Source organism: Mchenga conophoros, linkage group LG1 (genome assembly GCF_057382185.1).
Source record: "Mchenga conophoros isolate Kocher_MC1m ecotype Shallow Benthic linkage group LG1, M_conophoros_male_GT1.1, whole genome shotgun sequence".
NCBI classification, from domain to species: Eukaryota; Metazoa; Chordata; class Actinopteri; order Cichliformes; family Cichlidae; genus Mchenga; species Mchenga conophoros.
This window is the reverse complement of record NC_140526.1, coordinates 40,223,035-40,240,373: the sequence shown is the minus strand read 5'-3', so window position 1 is coordinate 40,240,373 and position 17,339 is coordinate 40,223,035. Positions and strand designations below refer to the sequence as shown.

The window sequence follows — 17,339 nt, the reverse complement described above, 5'->3', positions numbered from 1 at the left end:
TCTTTCGGCTCCGAACCGGCTCTTCAGGTTGTTTTGTTGCTTTAATTAATTTATTATTAACAATAATATAAAATTATGCACAAAAGGAATTACTAACGTAAAAACAAGTGGTTTTATTTATATATGTTTATATATAAATATATGCGGTGGCCCCTAGAGACAAAACACGTACAAACTCCAAAACACATTTCTAGCATGAACTGAACTTCCAAAGCAGAGCTACTAGATCACTTAAATTACACAATTGAAAGCATGTGTGTATTGTTTGTGTATTTATACACAGGCACTCATATATATATTCAAATAATTTTAAAAAAAAGTTCATTTACCTGTTATTACCACACACCAAATCTGGTCGTTGGTACTTGCTGGCTTGTGTAGCCACAAGATAACAAAGGCTCAACACTGCGCCCAGCATCCTGGAGCACTTCTGTTGTCTTTTGTACGTGTTTTGAGTTTTTATGTGCTTCTGAGTTTTTATATGCTTCTGAGTTTTTACGTGCTTCGGAGTTTGTACGTGTTTTTACGTGTTTTTGGAGTTTTTACGTGTTTTGGAGTTTGTACGTGTTTTTACGTGTTTTGGAGTTTGTACATGCTTCAGAGTTCGTACGTGATTTGAAGTTTGTATGTGCTTTGTCTCTAGGGGCCACCGTAAATATACTTTTATTTATTCACTCCACATAAAATGTAATAAATAAATCATATAATACAAAAATCAACTATTCACATTTCAACTTTTAACTATTTAAATTTTCAGCTTTTTCCTTTCACAAATTTAAAGTGAAAACAACACAAAACACTGCAAACCACAACACAATTAAATATAAATTATAATATGAAAACTAAAAGAACATGCATATTCTCTGTCATATGGACCTGCATGAACAAACTTTCTCAATCCTTTATCATCTGCAACCGAAAATAGTTGTGGATGATTACTATACCTTTCTAATGTTGTTGTCCCTGCCTCTCTTTCTCTCTCTCTGGCTCTGTTCCTGTGCTACTGAGTGTAACTACCGCCCCTCCCCCCTCTGCCCAGCGTAAAGCACAAGGCTCGCGTGCAGAGTGAAGCGGAAAAAAAGTGCGAGAGAGAGGCTGAGAGAAAGAAAAAAAAAAAAAAAAAACCCACGTGACGGCTCGCGATAAGGAGCCGGCTCGCGTCGTTCACGTCAAAGAGCCGGCTCTAAGAGCCATTTCGTTCGCGAACGACCCATCACTATTTCACATGTGTTCATATCACAAAGAATACACATCTACTTAAATCAAATTCAAGTCAAATGGTTAAAAAAATAATTTCACACACAAAAAAAGAGCTAGAAAATTCACCACACTGGGAAGGGTGAAGACAATTGGGTCACCCGGCCCTGGCCACGAGGTGTCCCTTATTTATTTTTCAGGGAGTTGGCAACCCTAACTGTAACGCACTTTATGTGGGGGTCAGTCAGTTGTTACTCTGACATCTGCAGCTGGTTCAAAATGTATATTGACAGTGCATAGGTGTATCATATATAAGAGACAAATGTTGTTCCTTCAGTATGTTGGCATTACTAAATTTGGCTCAAATGCTTACATACATGTGTAAAAAGAAAATGTACAAGCTGTGAGCTGTTTCAAATCAAATCACTTTTATTGTCACATCACATGTGCAGGTACATTGGTACAGCACATGTGAGTGAAATTCTTGTGTGCGAGCTTCACAAGCAACAGAGTTGTGCAAAATACAATAATGTAAACAAGCAAAATACAAGAATGGCTACATCTGAAACTAATAAATATATGTACAATATATAATAGTATATATATGTTTCTGATAAAATGAAGAGTAGACTGATACATGAAATATTCCTTTATTGGGTGAGAAAATCAGACCATGTCATAACTGCTTTAAGTCATACAGAATAGATATCAGAGCTTTAAACAGGCTGACGTCTGCTAAATGGGTCAAACTGGGCAGAAAGTATACAAACACATAACATCCTTATAGAATATGATGTAACACTATAGATCAACTTAGCTCAGAATATATAAAGCATATAAACAATTACAGCAATATGATGCAACAAACACAGCAGTGCTACTGATCCAAAATACTCAAAGCTTCATAGAACTGAAACAAACATTTATTTTTAGCTCCATTCTGCTGCTGATACAGACTTTAGGTTTCTGAACATTAAACTTGTTGCTGCCTTTCATAGTGTGTAACCTGAAGGCCCTGAGTACTTTCTCCCACACTGGAAACACTGGAATGATAAAATTATTTGAACATTACCTAATAAGACTGATTCAGGACAGACAATTAGTTATTTTAAACTTTTCTAGCAGTCCTTCACAAACAGGGAACAGTCTGTCTATTCTCTCCATCTGTCAGCTGCTGCTGGCTCTTCCTCCTCCTCTTCCTCACATACTGCTGAGATTGTCCTGGTGGATCATCAGGGGTGCAAAGCCTCACAGATGATGTGCAGCAGTGGGTCCCTCAGTCTGTCCTCACTCTGGACACTTGCAGGTGTCACACATAGAAATCAAATGTGTGATAAGCTGCAGGATTCAAACACAAGTGTGACTTATAAATACATGTTCATACTTTTATTCCACAATCAGAGAGAAAGAAACAGAGAGAGAGTGCAGGACAGACAGGCAGGGCCGGCCCGTGGCATAGGCCGTATAGGCAAATGCTAAGGGCGCCGTCCATCAGGGGGCGCCACGCCAGTGCCATAAATGTTGAAAAAAAAAAAAAAAGTTGGTACTATTATTTCTAAATACAAAAAATAATCCCACGTTAATTAAAATGCAAAGTAAAGCTTATTTAATAGAAACATTATTTGTTACAACATTATGCCCCCCCTCCCCGCACGGTGCGCCCCCTCCCTTCCCGTATCATGGTTCCTTTTGGACGTCACCACATCAAAAAATCAACACAAGATGTCAAAAAGGCCAAAACTGTCAGGTGCCCAGGGAAGAAAAAAGAGAGAAGAAGAGGAGGAGAAACGAGAAAAAGACAGAGGTAGGTAACGTTAGCCTACATGAAATTATTTGTCTGAATGTGATAGTAACCTAAATTTTTAGGATTAAGCTAATGTTACATGATTCGCTAATTGCTAATCAATAAATAGCTAGTTAACTGTTTTAACATCAGTTAATATTGTGGAGGGGGCTAAATTGTTATGGAAAATAAATAATTACAGTACTCCCATCTTTCCCACCATTCCTCATTTGTATTCATCTTTTAAGCAGGTGTTTTTTGTTTACATTGTTATTGCCTTCTGGTTAGCTAACGTTTACCCTGCAGGTAATAGTCACTTTTCCACCCCTGTATATATTATAGTTGTAAGCCTAGTTGTTAAAGTGCACATCATTAATGTTAATTAAGCAATATCACATGAGAGGGAATGCTGTTTTTTAATATGAGCACTGCTGTGATTCGGTCAAAGATAATCATAACATAACATTCTCATATGATATTATACTGTTACTTTGCATTCTGCTATTCAGCATTTCACTGTAATGATGACAATAAATTGAATCTAATCTAATTTGCATATCAGTTAACATCATACATATATCTCTTTGGTTTTTCATTTATATTATATCATTTCATTTTATTCCTGGAATCATATGTTTTTATTATTAGACTTTAATACTCAGTGGTGTCACATACTCCTCTCTTCAGATGCACTGTTGAAGTTTCTAAATCCCACCCCTGGGCCATCTACCACATCTACCGCTGCTGCCTCCACTTCAGCAGCACAACCCACCAGTGATGCAGCATCAGCAGCACAACCCAGCCATGATGCAGCAGCATCAAGCGGTCTTCCTGTTGCCTTATTTATATTGTATTTTTAATTTATTTTATCCAACTTGTTGACACGTTTTATTGTGTTTATGTATGTAAAATTTATTGTATTTCATATATTCATTTTTTATTTTTTGTATTCATTTATTTATTCATATCTTTTTTTATCTTGTTAATTATTCTGATTGTGAATTTGCTTTCTTTAAGTAAAAAAAAAAAGGTCAAAGACAAAGCTATTCGGTTTCTTGTGAGTACATACACTACACTGCCGATGTAGGGGGGCGCCACCTAAAATCTTGCCTAGGGCACCAGATTGGTTAGGGCCGGGCCTGCAGACAGGTGACAGTCTCAGGTGTACACACTGCTACAAAACAGCACCAGAGAAGGAGGATTTAGTGTTTGTGTCATTACGAGTGCTAAACAAGAAGAGTTCCCAGATGGTACAGTGGACACATGTGTGACTCCTGTGATTAAAGCATCTTTCTTTCAGCTTAAGGAGTGAACCGTCAGCTGACTGACATGACTGACTTTAATTACGCATAAAATCATCACATTCTCTGTAAGATTAAAGTCAGCTATTGAACGGCGAATATTTTGAAGTGAAGGCTTTAAAACCAAGTTAGTACAAACGTCGCTAATGTCACATAACTTTCCCGACATGTTGCCAACAGTAATGTTTTAATGTTCTTCATTATAAAAACATTTGCGCATAAATAAGTGACATAATATTCAGTACTTACTTCTGGAAGTTTACTCTTCGTCCGCTCCGCTTCCGCCGTTTTTTTTCGGCAAAATTATCCAAACCACCGCCGCGCTATGAAGTCTGGGATATGTTGGGCCATGAAGGCTACACAGACCCATCCTTAAAATTCAGGGAAATTAAGGACACATTTGAGGGCCGCATTTCGAGCAGCCTTTGAATTGGGACAGTCTTTGTCGTGTCGCTGTGACATAATCAGCCTTAAAATGCGGCCTTTAAGGCTGCAGACCCCAAATCCGGTCATTGGTACTTCCTGGCTTGTGTAGTTACTAGGTAACAAAAGCTCAACACTGCCCCTAGCGTCCTGGAGCACTTCCGTTGTGTTTTGGAGTTTGCGCGTGTTTTGGGGTTTGCGCGTGTTTTGGGGTTTGCACGTGTTTTGGATTTTGCACGTGTTTTGGATTTTGCACGTGTTTTGTATTTTGTACGTGTTTTGTATTTTGCATGTGTTTTGTATTTTGCACGTGTTTTGTATTTTGCATGTGTTTTGTATTTTGCATGTGTCTTGGAGTTTGCACGTGTTTTGTATTTTGTACGTGTTTTGGATTTTGCACGCGTTTTGTATTTTGTACGTGTTTTGTATTTTGCATGTGTTTTGGAGTTTGCACGTGTTTTGTATTTTGTACGTGTTTTGGATTTTGCACGCGTTTTGTATTTTGTACGTGTTTTGTATTTTGTACTAGTGATGGGTCGTTCGCGAACGAAATGGCTCTTAGAGCCGACTCTTTGACGTGAACGACGCGAGCCGGCTCCTTATCGCGAGCCGTCACGTGGGGTTTTTTTTCTTTTTCTTTCTCTCACCCTCTCTCTCGCCTGCACGTGAGCCTTGTGCTTTACGCTGGGCAGAGGGGGGAGGGGCGGTAGTTACACTCAGTAGCAGGAACAGAGCCAGATGGAGAGAGAGACAAAGAGAGCCAGGGACAAAAACGTGACATTAGAAAGGTATAGTAATCATCCACAACTATATTCGGTTGCAGATGATAAAGGATTCAGAAAGTTTATTCATCCAGGCCCATATGACAGAGAATATGCATGTTCTTTTTGTTTTGATATTTTAATTTATATTTAATTGGGTTGTGGTTTGCAGTGTTTTGTGTTGTTTTCACTTTAAATTTGTAAAAGGAAAAAGCTGAAAATTTAAATAGTTAAAAGTTGAAATGTGAATAGTTGATTTTTGTATTATATGATTTATTTATTACATTTTATGTGGACTGAATAAATAAAAGTATATTTACGGTGGCCCCTAAAGACAAAGCACATACAAACTTCAAATCACGTACGAACTCTGATGCATGTGCAAACTCCAAAACATGTACAAACTCCGAAGCATGTAAAAACTCAGAAGCACATAAAAACTCAAAACACGTACAAAAGACAACAGAAGTGCTCCAGGATGCTGGGCGCAGTGTGGAGCTTTTGGTATCTTGTGGCTACACAAGCCAGCAAGTACCAACAACCGGATTTGGTGTGTGGTAGTAACAGGTAAATGAACTTTTTTTTAAATTATTTGAATATATATGAGTGCCTGTGTATAAATACACAAACAATACACACATGCTTTCAATTGTGTAATTTAAGTGATCTAGTAGCTCTGCTTTGGAAGTTCAGTTCATGCTAGAAATGTTTTTCGGAGTTTGTACGTGTTTTGTCTCTAGGGGCCACCGCATATATTTATATATAAACATACCGGTATATAAATAAAACCACTTTGTTTTACGTTAGTAATTCTTTTTGTGCATAATTTTATATTATTGTTAATAATAAATTAATTAAAGCAACAAAACAACCTGAAGAGCCGGTTCGGAGCCGAAAGAGCCGGCTCTTTTTAGTGAGCCGAACCGAAGAGCCGGAAATCCCATCACTATTTTGTACGTGTTTTGTATTTTGTACGTGTTTTGTATTTTGCATGTGTTTTGTATTTTGTAAGTGTTTTGGAGTTTGCACGTGTTTTGTATTTTGCACGTGTTTTGTATATTGTACGTGTTTTGTATTTTGTACGTGTTTTGTATTTTGCATGTGTTTTGTATTTTGTACGTGTTTTGTCTTTTGCATGTGTTTTTTATTTTGTAAGTGTTTTGGAGTTTGCACGTGTTTTGGATTTTGTACGTGTTTTGTCTTTTGCATGTGTTTTTTATTTTGTAAGTGTTTTGGAGTTTGCACGTGTTTTGTATTTTGTACGTGTTTTGTCTTTTGCACGTGTTTTGTATTTTGTAAGTGCTTTGGAGTTTGCACGTGTTTTGGATTTTGTACGTGTTTTGGATTTTGCATGTTTTTTATATTTTGTAAGTGTTTTGGAGTTTGCACGTGTTTTGTATTTTGTACGTGTTTTGTCTTTTGCACGTGTTTTGTATTTTGTAAGTGCTTTGGAGTTTGCACGTGTTTTGGATTTTGTACGTGTTTTGGATTTTGCATGTGTTTTTTATTTTGTAAGTGTTTTGGAGCTTGCATGTGTTTTGGATTTTGCACGTGTTTTGGATTTTGTAAGTGTTTTGGAGTTTGTACGTGCTTTGTCTCTAGGGGCCACCGTACCTTCTTCATGTTTTCAGTGTGACTCTTTGTATCTTCCATTTCTTTCTTTCTTTCCTCTATTTTCATTTTCTCTTCCTCCAACACTTTTTGAGCTTCCAACAATTCTTTCTTCAAATTTTCAATCTCATTTTCTGCCTCATCTTTACGTCTTTTCTCCTCTTCAAGTTGTTGCTTTACATGCAGTAATTCCTTCCTTAGTGTTTCAGCTTCAGCTGTTACATTTGCAGCTTCTTGTGTTGCCAACTGCATTTTCTTTTTTCCCTCTTCAAAAGCTTCCTGCACCTCCTGTAATTCCTGCATCACATTTCCTGCCTCCTTCTTTGCAGTTTGATATTTATTGTTGGCTTCTTGTGCTGTGCTTTTCTCTTCCTCCAATGCTTTTTGAGCTTCCAACAGTTCTTTCTTCATCTTTTCATTCTCCTTTTCTGCCTGTTGTTTTCCCATTTTCTCTCCTTTAAGTTTGAGACCCACATGCAGTAATTCCTGCAATACTACATCAGTTTCAAACTTTGAATCTTTAGCTTCTCCTCTTGATTTTTCTGCCTCTTCTTTTAATTTGATATTTTCAGCCTGTATCATTTGAAGTTCTTCTTGCAGGTTAATCAGCTGTACTGAATTGTGAGGTGAAGCACTCGCCGATCCTCTTCTCGTTCTCCCCTGATTCATTTTGGCCTTTTAAACAAAGGAGCCAACGTTTTGTAGAGGAGTGAAGTGAAGTTTTCGATGTTTCTTCGTCAACTGTCGTTTGTCCTGCACAGAGATGCTGCTGTAGATGTGTCTCTAGCTGTGTCTGGATACAATGAAACATGCTGGAACTAAGTGCTTGTGTTGCACAGTTCTACTGAACATTCCATTTCATGCATGCTCCGCCCACATGGTCAGGAATGTCAGGTGCTGCATCGCCAAAGGCTGCTCCCGTTGCCTAGCAATAACAGCTGTTTACTTTTGGGGTCTGGTTCATTATTTAATAAAGAAAACATGTCCAAGTATTGGGTGCTGAGGCTCAGCGCATATTCTAGCCTGCTGTGTGGGTGGGCAGCTAGAAATCACTGGTGGGCAACATCAGTGAGGAGAAAACTGGAGCAGCCAAGCAGGGAGCTGCAGGTTGCTGGTTTGAGTCTCTGTTCAGATGCTGGTGTCTCCTCTCTCTGAGATGTCTGCAAACAGTCCCAGATAAAACAATAAGGATAATAAACAACGTGACTAAAATAACAGTTATGACTCTGATGTGTTTCATGTGTAGCAGGATGGCCTCTATACAGCAGTCGCTGCAAGCATCCACATCGCCACACTCACTTTTCTTTAAGCAGGCGTGCTGGGCTCCTCCTAAGGAAAGTTTGAAACTTCATTTCCTTCATGCTGGTGAACTTTTTACCAAATATTTTCATCAAAGCTTCTCCATCACTGACAGGGATTGTTTGGATCTTCACACTCATCTCCACCAACCCTAAAAAATGAGTCTCACTTTGCTCATATAATGCCAGGAGTGTCTCCATATTCCACAAAAGTCTATGCAAACATGTAACAGTATCCCATATTCATATGAATATTATTGATATTATAACAAAAGCTGTCACCAACACAATTGTCACAAGTGCTTTTTTTTATTAGTTATTGCAAATGCTTGATTGCAGTTCTTGCTAGATGACAAAACCACGTATTAGGTTTAGAAGGAAATGACTTTTTCTACATGAGGTAAAGTTGGAGCTGTTTCCCCAAACTAAATTAAATCATCATTTGAAAAACTACAATCTGTATTTACTCTGAACATCTGTGTTAACATTTGAAATTGGAAACATGTAAGTGTAACAAACATGTTAAAACATAAGAAATCAGGAAGGGGCATGTAAAGGAATTTCTTTTACTTATGTATTAATCACATTATTTTATTGTATGATGCCTTGGTGCCACTGGATTTTAACATGTCTCACACTCATACAGTAAGACAAATGGTGGGGGTGTAGTAAGGAAGTTGGGGGAAGCAGACGACTCCACAGGAAGAGTCTTTTGTCTCTTTGAGGACTCTGGGAGGCAGCAAGGGAGTGTGAACCTTAAGGTGTGAAACAGCTGTGTACTGCCTTTTGTTCCTGGAGATATTTAACTGAGAGCCATGCTGGGCTCAGACTCTGCTGACCGTCTGTCCCGCGGTCATGCAGGGACTTCATCAAGCTTGGTTGTCTGTTCTTTGTGTGTTTGATTAAAGAATGTTAGCTACCGCTCACCGCTCGTCTGCAGGCTTTATTTAAATGGAAAACTTCCACAACAGCCAACAAAAAGCTTTTTGCTAAAAAAAAGATTCAGAGCAGAAGTTTTTTGCACTGCATTTTAAAATGAAAACATATTGCATTTATTTACAATTAAAGACACAGAGCAGAAAGTGTGTTACTGTTTTACATCCACAGACACACAAGAAAAGAAGCAGGCAACATGAAGTCAAGTTATGGCAATTTTATTTGTGCATTTCAGTTTTTAAAAAACAAGCAAACGTCCCAAGAAGAAGGATGGGGTGAAAGAAAGGTGGAGATTTTAACATTAGGAGGAAGAAACTATTGATGCTGCTGGGTCAGTTCTTTCTCAGCAGTCTGCTCCAGAATCCCCTCCTGTCCTCAGCTTGCTTTTCTTTTTCTTTTGCCTTCAGTTCTTTTAAGGTCTTGTTGAGCTGCTCCTCGGCATCTTTAAATTTTTCTTTCAGCTGCTGTTTGGCCAGTTTCCCTTTGTGTTTGAGGAGCTCTTTAGCTTCCTTTTTGTGCTTTCGCATTTCTTTCAGTGCGTCTTTGCAGTCTTTCTTGGTCACCGTCATTTCTTTCTTGAATACCTTCACCTCAATTTTCTCTTCTGCAAGTTCTTCTTGCACTTTCATCAGTTCCTTCTTCATGTTTTCATTGTGACTCTTTGTATCTTCCATTTCTTTCTTTGCTTCCTGTATTTTCATTTTCTCTTCCTCCAACACTTTTTGAGCTTCCAACAATTCTTTCTTCAAATTTTCAATCTCATTTTCTGCCTCATCTTTACGTCTTTTCTCCTCTTCAAGTTGTTGCTTTACATGCAGTAATTCCTTCCTTAGTGTTTCAGCTTCAGCTGTTACATTTGCAGCTTCTTGAGTTGCCAACTGCATTTTCCTTTTTCCCTCTCCAAAAGCTTCCTGCACCTCCTGTAATTCCTGCATCACATTTCCTGCCTCCTTCTTTGCAGTTTGATATTTATTGTTGGCTTCTTGTGCTGTGCTTTTCTCTTCCTCCAATGCTTTTTGAGCTTCCAACAGTTCTTTCTTCATCTTTTCATTCTCCTTTTCTGCCTGTTGTTTTCCCATTTTCTCTCCTTTAAGTCTGAGACCCACATGCAGTAATTCCTGCAATACTACATCAGTTTCAAACTTTGAATCTTTAGCTTCTCCTCTTGATTTTTCTGCCTCTTCTTTTAATTTGACATTTTCAGCCTGTATCATTTGAAGTTCTTCTTGCAGGTTAATCAGCTGTACTGAATTGTGAGGTGAAGCACTCGCCGATCCTCTTCTCGTTCTCCCCTGATTCATTTTGGCCTTTTAAACAAAGGAGCCAACGTTTTGTAGAGGAGTGAAGTGAAGTTTTCGATGTTTCTTCGTCAACTGTCGTTTGTCCTGCACAGAGATGCTGCTGTAGATGTGTCTCTAGCTGTGTCTGGATACAATGAAACATGCTGGAACTAAGTGCTTGTGTTGCACAGTTCTACTGAACATTCCATTTCATGCATGCTCCGCCCACATGGTCAGGAATGTCAGGTGCTGCATCGCCAAAGGCTGCTCCCGTTGCCTAGCAATAACAGCTGTTTACTTTTGGGGTCTGGTTCATTATTTAATAAAGAAAACATGTCCAAGTATTGGGTGCTGAGGCTCAGCGCATATTCTAGCCTGCTGTGTGGGTGGGCAGCTAGAAATCACTGGTGGGCAACATGAGTGAGGAGAAAACTGGAGCAGCCAAGCAGGGAGCTGCAGGTTGCTGGTTTGAGTCTCTGTTCAGATGCTGGTGTCTCCTCTCTCTGAGATGTCTGCAAACAGTCCCAGATAAAACAATAAGGATAATAAACAAACACGTGACTAAAATAACAGTTATGACTCTGATGTGTTTCATGTGTAGCAGGATGGCCTCTATACAGCAGTCGCTGCAAGCATCCACATCGCCACACTCACTTTTCTTTAAGCAGGCGTGCTGGGCTCCTCCTAAGGAAAGTTTGAAACTTCATTTCCTTCATGCTGGTGAACTTTTTACCAAATATTTTCATCAAAGCTTCTCCATCACTGACAGGGATTGTTTGGATCTTCACACTCATCTCCACCAACCCTAAAAAATGAGTCTCACTTTGCTCATATAATGCCAGGAGTGTCTCCATATTCCACAAAAGTCTGTGCAAACATGTAACAGTATCCCATATTCATATGAATATTATTGATATTATAACAAAAGCTGTCACCAACACAATTGTCACAAGTGCTTTTTTATTAGTTATTGCAAATGCTTGATTGCAGTTCTTGCTAGATGACAAAACCACGTATTAGGTTTAGAAGGAAATGACTTTTGGAGGTAGCAAGGGAGTGTGAAGCTTAAGGTGTAAAACAGCTGTGTACTGCCTTTTGTTCCTGGAGAAGGTATTTAACAAACCAGCTAAGTATCTTGTAAATTCTTTGTGCTAGTTTTAAAAGCAAGAGGTACTGAGAGTTTGTTTTCTTTGTACATCATATGCATAAAACGTGATAACATCCTTTTAACTTCGAACGACTCACAAAACTTTCTCCCTGTTGAATTCAGGATCACGGGGGATGTGAGCAGGTAAGAAGACCTCTGAGCTTCAAACAGGACCATCAGCCAGAGACACAGCACTTCCGTTCTGTCTTATGGACCCTCGCCACAAAGCATCTGTGTTATGGGGAGTGGAAGATTCTCGCTCAGCATTGGGACTTTAGTGAAGCACATATACAAGCTATAGAACAACAGTGGACAGGTGAGCAGTGCTGAGTTCCTAAAAAAATTATTGACAGTTTTATTGCTATTTTTATTACCTTTTTTGTACTTGTTGGGTTTTTTCATATATATATATATATATAAATCTTTACACAGGAAATCATACAAGTTTGAAAAACTGTAATATAAGGCCTGTAATGTCCAGAACCATAGAAGCACTGTTTCATGGGTCCAGTGATTTTATTGAAAATAAATTCTCAAATTTGGCACTGACTGATTCACTCTACAGCATTCTGAGTACCTGAGGTGATTAACTCTGGTCTAGGTCAATTTTAACCCAGATCAAGAATTCTTTCTACAATTCTACTACAACAAATGAACTACAGATCTATTTAGAATATATGGATAGTCTGACATGAGTAAATGGATGCTTAATCCTTAATATTTCAGAGAGCAGATGGTGTTGTTTTTCTTTTGGTTTTTTTACAACATCACTTTTTTGTAGAAAAACGTCTATTATCATACAATATCTTGTCTTATAATGATGACCTGAAGCACAACTACAACTGCCTATACCTGATACCTGAATCTTGGTTAACCAGAGAGATAAAAGCCAGGAGAATAAACCAGATGTTCTCCACTGAACTACCCAAAGTATAGTCTGAATGGCAGCAGAACAAAATGAGAACAGCCCCGCCAACGCTGGAGACAGAGCAATACTGAAGAGTATATGTAAGAAGGATGCAACACATAACAGAAATGCTCAGTGCCTAGTGGATCTAAGAGCAGACTGCAACAACCTCCCTGAAAGGATCCAGTAACCATCACAGTGGCAGACATGTCAAGCAGAGGGATTGGACAGCACCATTCCCTGCCATGTTTAACACCTACTGGATAGGGAAGCTAACAAGCTAACTCCATTAGCATCCTGCAGCACAAATGAACCAGGTGCTAATGGTTGAGACCCACCCGGAATGTCTAACCGAAGGCTGTCCTGATCCCCAAGGATCCCAAGAAGGGGCCGGTCCCATCCAACTACTGGCCAATAACTTGGCTAAACTGCCCACCAGATTGCCCTCCTCCTGAATGGTAGATACTGTACCTCCGTCCATCCAAACCCACACTTGTCCTTGTTGGACATAGTTGGATATAATTGCTAATCTTTCTCTTTGGGTAGATTGGTCCTCCAACCAAGAGCAGTCTCTCCAAGATGACAGCAGTTTGCAACATGGATTGTAATAAGTTTTTCAGCTTTTGTACACTGTTGCAAGAGTTACATTCTGGGCACAGCTTTTTTCTTTAATTCCAAATGCCAGATCTTTGACACCTTGCTTTTAAACTCTATTTGACTTTTAACCTGTTGAACCTTTTTTTTAATTTAAAGTTGAACTTTAAATAAAATATTAAATTATATAAAATAAAATATTGTTTCATTTTGTTGGAGCACTTAAAATGTAAGATATCAGGATGTCATTCAGCTTTGCTTACTGGCCAAGTACCTCGCTTGCTTAACGCTGGTCTGTGGTTACAATACAGACCCAGTGGACTATATGAACTAGTTAGTTACTGTGATTCTATAAATGTTCTGATGGTATAAGAACTGTCTACAGTGACTGTGTTTAACTAAAAGTTCAGATGGATAATGCTTGATATAAATCTAAATTGAAGGTAAGAAAAGCTTCAAAGATCATGGTCACCGGATGCTGTTAATCTGGCTTCATGGAGTGCTCGTAGCTGGAGAAAACCCTACCAAAGGCCTCTATGAGGGGTTGGTGGAAATCTCCCGGACAGATTTGGCAGGTGAGCTAATCAGGGAGGTCACTTCCTTTCACTGGTCAGACTATTTGTCAGTTTTAACAGTCATACAATATTAGTTAACAATATTTCTCCACAGAAAGACCAATAATGCCGTAAGACTGTTTTTCTGTTTGTTCACTGGAATGTGTCTACTTTTTTTTCTTTTCTCTGTTTTCCTCTTCTGGTTTGTTATCCAGAGTTCATCCAACAGAAGGCAAACTCCCAGACCAGCTCTCCTAAAATGTGCTGCGTAATGTGACGGCAACAAGTTAATATTTGCCTCTCTGCCCTTTGTCCTCCCCTCAAACCGGCTGTCACTCCCTAAGCCGTGGTCTGCTGGAGGTTTCTTCCTGTTAAAATGGAGTTCTTCCTCCACACTGACTCCAGGTGCTTGTTAACAGGGGCTCATCTTACTGTTGGGGTTTATTGTAGGGTCTTTATCTTAAACATAAAGCACCATGAGGCGACTGTTGTTTGGATTTGGTACTGTATAAACAAAATTAAAGTGACAGTCCAAAATAAAGTCATTTTAATGAAATTCTTATTTACTCATTGTGAATAAAGTACAGCAGTACATAACACATTTGATTGATGATTGGTGGTTGATTTATTTAAACTAATATAATCATCCTGCTGCAACCAGGTTTCTGTAAGTCAGAGTAAATCAATTTGTTGATCAATTATTAATTCTTGTACTAACAGAGAGAGCAAACCCCAAGTTAGCAGTTCAGTCAACAGTAAAGCAACATGGAGCGAAGGCGGTGTGCATTTCACTTACTCTTTTGACTGGCCTTACTCTTACTTTGAGGAGAGTAATACTGGGAAAATAATATTGTTTTTCTCACTGAAAGCCATTTCCACTCTGTTTGACTGTTACTTAAGTAGATTAACCTTTGGTTTTATATCTTTTTGTCAGGAAAATACTAGTACAAGACTGAGTTCATATCTTTACTTGTTAAATGTGTATTTTTGACCTGTAGACTTGTAGGATTTGTGGAATAAAGAAACAAACTTACTAGAAATGAAAATGAACGTTTATTTTTGTTCATTTTTTAGTATTTCATACAGCTGACTAGCAATTACACAAGCGTGATTGGGATTAAGTCAACGGACAGGTGAAAAGTATAGACAATGATACATTTTCATTTCTCATTTTAAACAAAGCTATTTCAGGCAAATTTGAAAAGCATAAAATTCAAGCTGCATCAATCTCTCCCATCTCTTGGTTGTCTGTGGAAACAGAAAGAAGATGTTACACATATGTAGTATCTGCACAAAAAAATCACAAACACAGGCTGTAAATTGAGGAGATGTGTTCGTCTGGTGTTCTGGTTTATATGCCTTTCACTCATCCCAGCTACATGCTTCTGACCCTGATCAATTAAAATATATGACATTTCATTGTTTTTTGTTTTAAACCAAATGTTTCCACTAAAGTTATCCTGACAAAGCTTTAATTGGTAAAATAAATGTATAGGAACATGATTTTCTATTATAATGAAGTAAACAAAATTCGAAAACATCCGAGCTTATTTACTTACTTTTTCTAGAACAACTTGTTCCTTTGCACAGGTATGGGCACATTTGAGCCTGTCAAACAACAAACAGAGAGAAATCTTTAAACGCTGCTGCATTTCTTTAAGACACCACATGAACATCTGAGTTTGATGAACAGTTTGATGTACTATATCTATGTTGGTGTTTACTAGTCTCCATGATTGTTCTGTGAAACTAGTGGAGGTAGAAAAGTAAGCCGGGGGCTGAGCAGATAGGTTGAAAGAATTTAAGGTCTTCAGCACACAAAGCAGATAATTAAATAAGCATGCTCTCATGGTTATGATATTCTGAAGCATATTATTATCTATAGACAATAATACCAAACAGAAATTGCTTCCTCTTCCCTCCATTTTGCATCACCCAATGTCAGTTTTGTGTACATATTTGATCTTCAAACACGTTTTACCCCAGTGACGTTGGTTTTTCTGCTTGTTTGTTAACAGGATTCCAGGTTTTTGTGCTTGTCCCAACTTTTTCTATTTATATAATTATTATTTGAGGAGGAGACAGCTTCATAGTACAGTTACATTTTGTTTGAATTTTGAAAACCTCTCAACCTTTAAGCACAAATGGGTGCAGTAGTAGGTTTGGAAACTAAAGGTGGTGCAGAAAAACGGCAAGTAGACTGGCACTTATACAGTGTTTTTGTGCTCTAATTGAGCACTCAAAATTCTTATTAGCCAGTCGCACAAACATTCATGTAAATGCTCTTTCTTATACTTAAGTACCAGACACACATTTGCACAAATTTATCAATAGCGACTCAGAGTTCAGTATCTTGCTCAAGGTCATTTCAAAATACTTCTTGGTGTTGTCTCAGTCTGGAGTATCACTTCCTGTTCTATCTTACAGTGGTATTTTTGCATTGCTTATCTGTGTAGCCAATTTAATTAAAAACTTATAGATAACGTCTTATTTCATAGTGTAATCTTCCTGCGCTTTATCCAAAGCACACTCTGTTGAATCACCCACTAATTATATTTACAGTGTTCAGTCACTGTGTCTTTAGGGATTCGCTAGCTTAGCATTAGCTCTTCACCTGTCTCTCCTACTCTTTCCTGCTCAGATGTTTAGTTACCCCTTGGCCTACTTTACTAATAACTATACTTGTTATAAATGTAGCTTGTTTGTAGCTCCGGAGGCCCCGTCAGTTCTCTTCCATCGGATTTTCCCGAGCAGTTGGGAAAACATGATTGCTGAGTGATGGTGAGGAGGAAGCGTAGTCCTAAATAGAAGCCCCCGGTACACTACCAACCCAACCATGTGTTGAAGCATTTTTCCCCACATGGCGACACACCTGGAACATCTATACATCCATCCATTTTCTTCAGATTCTCTGGGGCCGGGTAGCAACCTAAGCAGAAAAGCCCAGACCTCCCTCTCCCTAGCTCAGGGGTGGGCAACTCCAGGCTTCGAGGGCCGGTGTCCCTGCAGGTTTTAGATGTGTCCTCGAACCAACACAGCTGATTTAAACGGCTAAATTAGCTCCTCAACCTGTCCTGAAGTTCTTCAGAGGCCTGGTAACGAACTAATCATGTGATTCAGGTGTGTTGACCCAAGGTGAGATCTAAAACCTGCAGGGACACCGGCCCTCGTGGACTGAGAATGCCCACCCCTGCCCTAGCTGCCTCCTCCAGCTTGTCCAGGGGAACACCAAGGAGTTCCCATACCACCCAAGAGATATTATCTAGAGTTGGATGTCTCGAGACTGGTCTTGGTCTCGAGACCACTTTTACGTGGTCTTGGTCTCGACTGACTTTGGTCTCGGTCTTGGTCTCGCTGTTTCGGTCTTGCATTCTCAAATCGACATAGTGTTCGGGAGATTTGGAGTCAATATTAAACCCAAAGTACTTACTAGCTAACTGACTGGATGCCCATTAACCTTATAACTCCTGTTGTGTGTGTGTGTGTGTGTGTGTGTGTGTGTGTGTGTGTGTGTGTGTGTGTAAAAACTGAGATGTTCAGAGGTCTT

At 38.9% G+C, this 17,339-nt stretch overlaps 1 long non-coding RNA gene across 1 annotated transcript; it reads right to left on the bottom strand.

Moving 5' to 3' along the window:
* Window positions 1–14,822: 14,822 nt before the first annotated feature.
* Window positions 14,823–17,137, bottom strand: LOC146583841 (uncharacterized). Its single transcript, XR_014892820.1, has 2 exons — window positions 15,352–17,137; window positions 14,823–15,040 (listed from the first exon to the last, which is right to left on the bottom strand). It is a non-coding gene; the product is annotated as an uncharacterized LOC146583841 (long non-coding RNA).
* Between the last annotated feature and the right edge of the window lie 202 nt (window positions 17,138–17,339).